At 39.6% G+C, this 6663-nt stretch overlaps 1 pseudogene; it reads left to right on the top strand.

The window, feature by feature from the left end:
* Positions 1–1901: 1901 nt before the first annotated feature.
* LOC121529583 lies at positions 1902–4671 on the top strand (annotated as a pseudogene).
* Positions 4672–6663: the final 1992 nt, after the last annotated feature.

Here is a 6663-nt window from a genome sequence, read left to right as displayed (position 1 = left end):
GGTTGACTAAAATTACACCCACAGAGCATCAAATGTATGGGTCAATTCTATATTGATAGCTCAGTTTATAGATGAAAAAGATACAGTTAATAACACATCTATAGATGATGAAGTATGTACTTCATTAATGCTAAAAGTATGTCTTTATTAGTATTGTATTATGGAGCTATGCTTAGATTAAAACTACACTCCATGCAGTGTCAACGTTTTGCTCTGAGTCATTTCACATAATGAGGGTGAAAGGATGTTTAAAAGTGGTGACACCCTTCCGTGCAGTTGTAGAGTTTTGTCTTTGGGGACCAGGGAGGGGAAGATTCTTTTCACGTTTGTACTTGTCATGGATTGTGGCCCTCAGGGTATTTTATTATTTAACCTTTATTTAACCAGATAAAACCCACTGAGATTGAGATCTCTTTTACAAGGGTGACCTGGCCAAGAGGTCAGCAGCACACGTCACAAAATAATACATTTCAGCGATGGATTACAACAATAAATTAAAACAAATGGTACTTTTGAAAGTGCATAGGTATGAGAGGTCCAAGGTTCAAATCCCAGACAAGCCTCCATTTGTCACTTCTTTTGACCCCATTTGTGCCTCATACCTATCCAATAGATTGGCATCTGATTGACAGTTTTTCTGAATGAAAACACTTGTCAGATTTCATGAGGGCTGTTGGTTGCAATGAGGGTAGGTCTAAATGAGGCCCAGAGTGGCTAATGTGGAGAACTGGGAGAATTCCCAGTGGGCTGGGCTGCTTTTAGGGCCATGAGGGCCACTCTACAGTGGCATTAAACAGGCTGCACTTGCAGGGGATGGACAGGAGCCTCATTGTTTTGTTTGTTTTCGCTAACAGAACTCTCTCTTTCTCTCTCTCTCTGCACTTGGTTGTGCAGGAAGGGCTGTTAATGTCCGTCTGACACGAAAACACTACCGTTACATTGGTTCTGCGTGTCTTGAGACAGTCAAAGTGACAATATAGAAAAAATGTTGGATAATAACTAGAGTAAAGTTGGCGAAAAAGTTAGACAAAAAGAAATGGAAAGCTCTAGAAGCTTACACGGCTTAATGTGCAAATTTATTTCATATATAATATTATTTTTATAATATTATTAATTGAATGATTATTGTTTATCTTTAGTAAAAGGTTGTGATGTAAATTGGGCATGTCTGAGCTTTGAAACTCCAGGGCCAAAAGTGAGTCCCACTCCAGCCCTGGGTCTGTCAGCAAAAGTTTGGGAAACTTGGGGTTAAAGAGGTCCCTGGTTCAAATCCTGGATGAGCCCCCATTTGTCACTCACCTCTTGATCACCCTATGTCCATGCAGATTTCAAGCAACAAAGACTAATATCAAATACCACAACAGATGGGCTTTGAAACACGCCTTCAGTAACCACATTGGTGGCACCACTGGACCTTTTGATCAATCAGATAATTTGGTTGGATGAGATAACAGAATTCAGGGAAACATGAAGGGGCAAAGGTCGTACAACTAGTCAATAAATCGTGCCATATATGTGCGAATGCAATCAACTTAAACAAGCAGCATCCTGAGATTCCCTGTGTAAGGTAGTATCACATGACTTGATGGGTTTTATCCAGTGTCATCTCTCTGGAATTCACTGGCAGTTTTCCAGTAGAGATAACTCGCAGGCATGCTCTTTTTAAATTATGTCTCAATGTGATAGACACGAGAACAATAGAATTGTTTTTGAAAGACTTTTTCATGCATTTTCAGGAGGTGGAGCTTAAATTTCTAGCGACAGGTGAAACCTTTATTTCCTGGGCAACATAATCTTAATATCCAGCAAAAAGGAGAGCGCCTCACCGATCAGTGTTACATTTGGTATTGAAGAGGGAGAGAGGTATGGAGCAACAACTTTTTAAGGCACTTGTTTCAATGATGTTCACTCTACTGTGCTTTGGGAGCCTGCTGATTACTGTCGTCTGGTACGTGATCGACAACAGGTAAGTGTCTAACTACTTTTTGCTTTACTACTTTAATTCTGCTCCATTCATGCTCATATTATTTAAGGCACCAGATGTATATTCATGAGCAGTTGTGGAGAAAGGAGGAAACCATTATTCCTTTCATGATAATGAAAACACTTGCTCAGTTTTTGTACAGGTCCACAGTAATAAATAGCTTTACTCTCACTTTTGTTTTTAGAATTTAAATCCGCTCATGTCATAAAGCCAAAAAGCAGAGTGGTAACACGTCATGATGAGGTAGACAAAAATTAGCATAGTAACAATGTGATGAATGAGTCACTGATTGATGATTAACTCACAAAACATTAAGCTATGAGAAAACAAATAAAGTCTGTACTGCTTAACCATTAGATAACAGCAGTGGTGTAGTGATCCATGTAGAAATGGGTAATTTGTGTTCACTTTAATGGTTATACTCTATGGAGACTGAAATATAAGTAGGTATACTCCATATACCCGCATATACCCTGCACTGCACCACTGGATAGCAGGTAGAGTGTGAGTCACTCCACATAAAATTTGATAAAGTTACTGATAACTTTCGGCTGATGATTAGGAAGTTACTCAATACTGAATCATTACATAATCATTACCTGTTCATTAGTAATTTTAGTGCTAATTGATGAATTGATGACTGATCAGTCTGTTAACAGAGACTCTAGTCTGCACTGTTGCTGGCACCCCTCATTGGTATACTGTTTATGCCTCTCTCCTGCTATGTGTACCCTGTGCTTAGTGCTTCATCACGACCCATTGATTTATTGAGAATTTAATGAATCAGTTGTTACCCAGTAACCATGCCCATAAATACAGTGCCATTTATAAAGCTTGGTCTGCCCTGCCTTCTGCATTAACACTTCTGTCCTGTTTTCCATAGCTACATGGACCCCAGCTTACCGGCCCCTGAAAGGAAAAGTGCACCCAAAACCTTCAGCCACTGCGATGACTGTGTGTAAGTGCAAACACCATCACTGCTTCCTCTGTTTCATTGTTTTGTTCCTGACTTTATCAGGCATCGCTGAAGTCACAATTAGGACAATGGAAAATATGTAAAAAAAAAACACCAGATCCCTCACAATTAAATGGATTTGGACCTTTTACTTTGACATCAGTTTGAGGTAATTTTTTAGTAAACTGTAATTAGTAGCTGTGCCTGTTACTACACACTGAACTCAGCTCACAAGATTACAGCACATTACCTAACTTTAAATCTGTGTTTAACAGGAAGGTCATCGATGGCATAATGCAGAAATACTCTCACACCTGGCAAAAGCAGGATGATAATCACTAAAAGTACAGGTGAAAAGAGACATTTTGAATTTTCAGAAGAATAAAGAAGTAAAATCTGCGTGCTGTGTCCGTAGCTTCTGACACTGCTGACACTGATTTGCCTCCTCTTAAAAATAACCTGATGTGACTCTCTTGTACCTGGTTTAACAAAGTTCTTCTGGTTCCCCAGATCTCAGCTAAGCAAAAGGTGCCACGGTTCTAAAACAGCCATCATTACCCAGGCAAACACTCCAGTGGGGTTCAAGATTGTTTACGGCTGGGACACTAAGAGGACCCTCAAGGTGAATCATGAGCTTTTCAGCACCTTCACAAAGGTATTTCTGTTTTTCAATCATGTGAATTACCAAATCTACTTACTACTGTCATAACCGCTGTGCAAGCTATAAGCAAAAGCTCTATCAAAGATGGCACACTAATGAAGAAACATCTGCAAATATGATGCAGAAAAACACTGACACAGAGAACAAGATCATCTGAATAAATGTGATTGTTCAGCATATTTTCCATTGGTAATAATTCCAGAAGCATCCTTTCACAAATAAAAGATGGGACACATGTGCAGTTGTTGGGAATGGAGGGATCCTGACTGACAGTGGCTGTGGAGAGACACGTCATCAGGTTAAAAAAGGTTCTGATAAGGTGACAATGTTAACCAACAGAATTTAAATCATATGTAATAATGAGCTAAAGCTTTGTCTTTGTTGTTGTTGATCATTCAGGTGCAATCTTCCTCCATTGGGCAATGGTATTGAGAAGCATGTGGGCACGAAGACGAACCTTGTAAAACTCAACCCAAACATCCTCAGAGAGAAGTGAGCAAAACAATGAAGGCTCTATCATACATTCAGAGCAAAGTGTTTGTTGATACATTTAATTAAAGTTTTTTCTAAGCTTGTTTAATACCCTTTTTCAGGTTTGGGGCTCTGATGATTCGTCGTCATCATTTTGTGGAGGGTCTTCATACCTATGACAACTCCATGCTCCCCCTTCCTGCTTTCTCCAATCAACGCAACGCTCTTTCGTGTCTGCAGACGACTTACACAGTTGAGGATCTTGGAAGTCCTATGAGGCCTGTATATTTAAACTCCAAATACCTCATCAATTTGCAGTCCTTCTGGCACAGACAAGGTCTGCAGTCAAAGCGGCTGAGCAGTGGTTTGATTATGGTCAGCCTGACACTGGAGGTCTGTGAAAATGTGCATGTGTATGGGTTCTGGCCCTTCCGTAAACACCCACATGGATACCATGACCTGACGCAGCACTACTATGATGACAGAAAAAGTCATTTAAATTTACATGCTATGCTGACTGAGTTTGAACTCTTGATGTAGCTGCACAATGACGGAGTGCCAAAGCTTCACCTGGGAGACTGTCGACTTGGGAAAACATAGACCCATGGACTATTGATGGACTAGGAGCTGAGTGCCTTCTTTGTACCACCAAGGGCTGGCTACTAATATAGTCTTCATGCTCTTTCAGACAAATCTACTTTGGATGGTGACAGACAGTAAAAGCAGAGCAGATGCCTTGAGCTATGATCTAAAAGCATAAAAGTAAAATTGGCTTTATTTATTACCACATGTTCCAACTTGGCTCTGGACAGTGTAATTTGATTTAATGGAAACTCTTCTGTAAGACTTCAGATCTACAGTGTGGAGTCTTATTTGAACCCTTCTACCCTATTTGACCTTTTTTGGTCTTTTGACTTTTTTTTTGTATAATTCATTATAATTACAGTTGTGTTTGCCACGTTGTTTTCCTCTGACTCGAAGTGCCTATAAAAAGTATTGACCCCCTTGGATGTTTTACCTATTCATTCATTTTATAAACCAATCATGGTCAATATAATTTAGTTTATTGTTGATCTGTGCCTTTGAGTTTTGTATCTATCCTCTGACTTATACTTTCCAGAAACCTTTTCTTTTCTTTGAGTTGCTTGGAGTGTTTTTTGTCTTCATGGTGTAATGGTAGTCATGAATTCTGATTAACAAGTGACTGGACCTTCCAGATACAGGTACTGCAATCAAATGAGACACATTCACTACATTTAGGGGATCCTAATCTCACTAATCATGAGTCTACTAGCACCAATTGGCTGGACCTCTGTTGAATTAGGTCAGCCAATTTAAAAGGGGGTGAAAATTTATGTAGTCATTCATTTTACATGACATATTTTTTTAACTGACGGAACTTTTCGGAATCTGTTTTCACTTTGACTTTTAAGAGGGTTTTTTGTATTTGAAAAGAAAAAAAATATATAAATCATGATCGATTCATAAAATCAATCCAAGGGATGGGGGTACTTTTTATAGGCACTGTAAATGGAGATATCAATATGAACTCATGCCTCCTAATCCAACAATAGCATAACCAGCCTTACTATATCAATTTCATCACAGCAAAAACAAAAAAAATGTAAATGGAACTGTCTGGTGCGGTGCACTGTAACTTAACAATATACCCAGCTCTATTCTTACCTGTGCAGGGAAAGAGTTTTACTTTTGCATTCTCTGGTCATCCTCAGCAGTTCTCCTTCAGTCCTCCTCCCCCACTGCTGAACCCAGGCTCCTCGAAACAAGGCGGGCCTGCTCTTTTTCTCCTGTCAACAGCTCCTGCAGTTCAAGCTCAGGCTCCTCTATCCCACTGGAGGATCATGATCCAGTTTGCTCATCTGATGAAGACTGGGTACCGCCGCCAGCACAAGACAGCTCCGAGTATGAATTATCCAGCTTTCCGGGAAATTATGAGATAGGGGACAAGGATGATAACCTGATGGAGAGAGGAGAAGATAGGTCTCCAAAAACAAGGAAATCAAATGTAAATTTATGTACAGCCTCTCACAACACCTGACCAACAAGGTATACCAGAGGAAAGATACCAGGCCAGCTGACATCCTGCTTGGACTGATTTCTAATGGATGATATGATCCAGGTTATCTTTGGAATGACCAATCTGGAAGGCCAGTGGACTGAAGTTCATTTGAAAGAAATCACAAAAGTTGAGCTAAGGGGCTTCTTTGGCCTGCTGTTGTTGGGAGCAGGTCATTCCTGGAGAAAGAGAAAATTGCAAGAAAATCTGCAAGAACCACACTCTGAAAAGCCCTGAGTCATGTCTTGGAAGGAGAGCGACTGATAAAGGACAGTTTGTGTGTTTAGATTTATCTGTTTCAACAAAAAAAGTTCTGTTAGGTTCATTTCAATTAAAAGAATTTAAAAAAAAAACTTACAGGTATTCTTTAAAACTTTTTCATTTTACCGGGGGGCATATTTTGGTAAGAGGAGGGGTCAGGAACATTTTTGAAATCTCACATTGTATCAAAACTTTATAATAGACTATTGTGTATAATCACTGGCCAATGACAGACTGAGATGGGTTGGAAATAG

This window comes from Cheilinus undulatus, linkage group 21, assembly GCF_018320785.1.
Source record: "Cheilinus undulatus linkage group 21, ASM1832078v1, whole genome shotgun sequence".
Taxonomy (NCBI): Eukaryota; Metazoa; Chordata; class Actinopteri; order Labriformes; family Labridae; genus Cheilinus; species Cheilinus undulatus.
The sequence above is the reverse complement of the archived record's forward strand: the minus strand, read 5'-3'. Positions and strand labels throughout refer to the sequence as shown.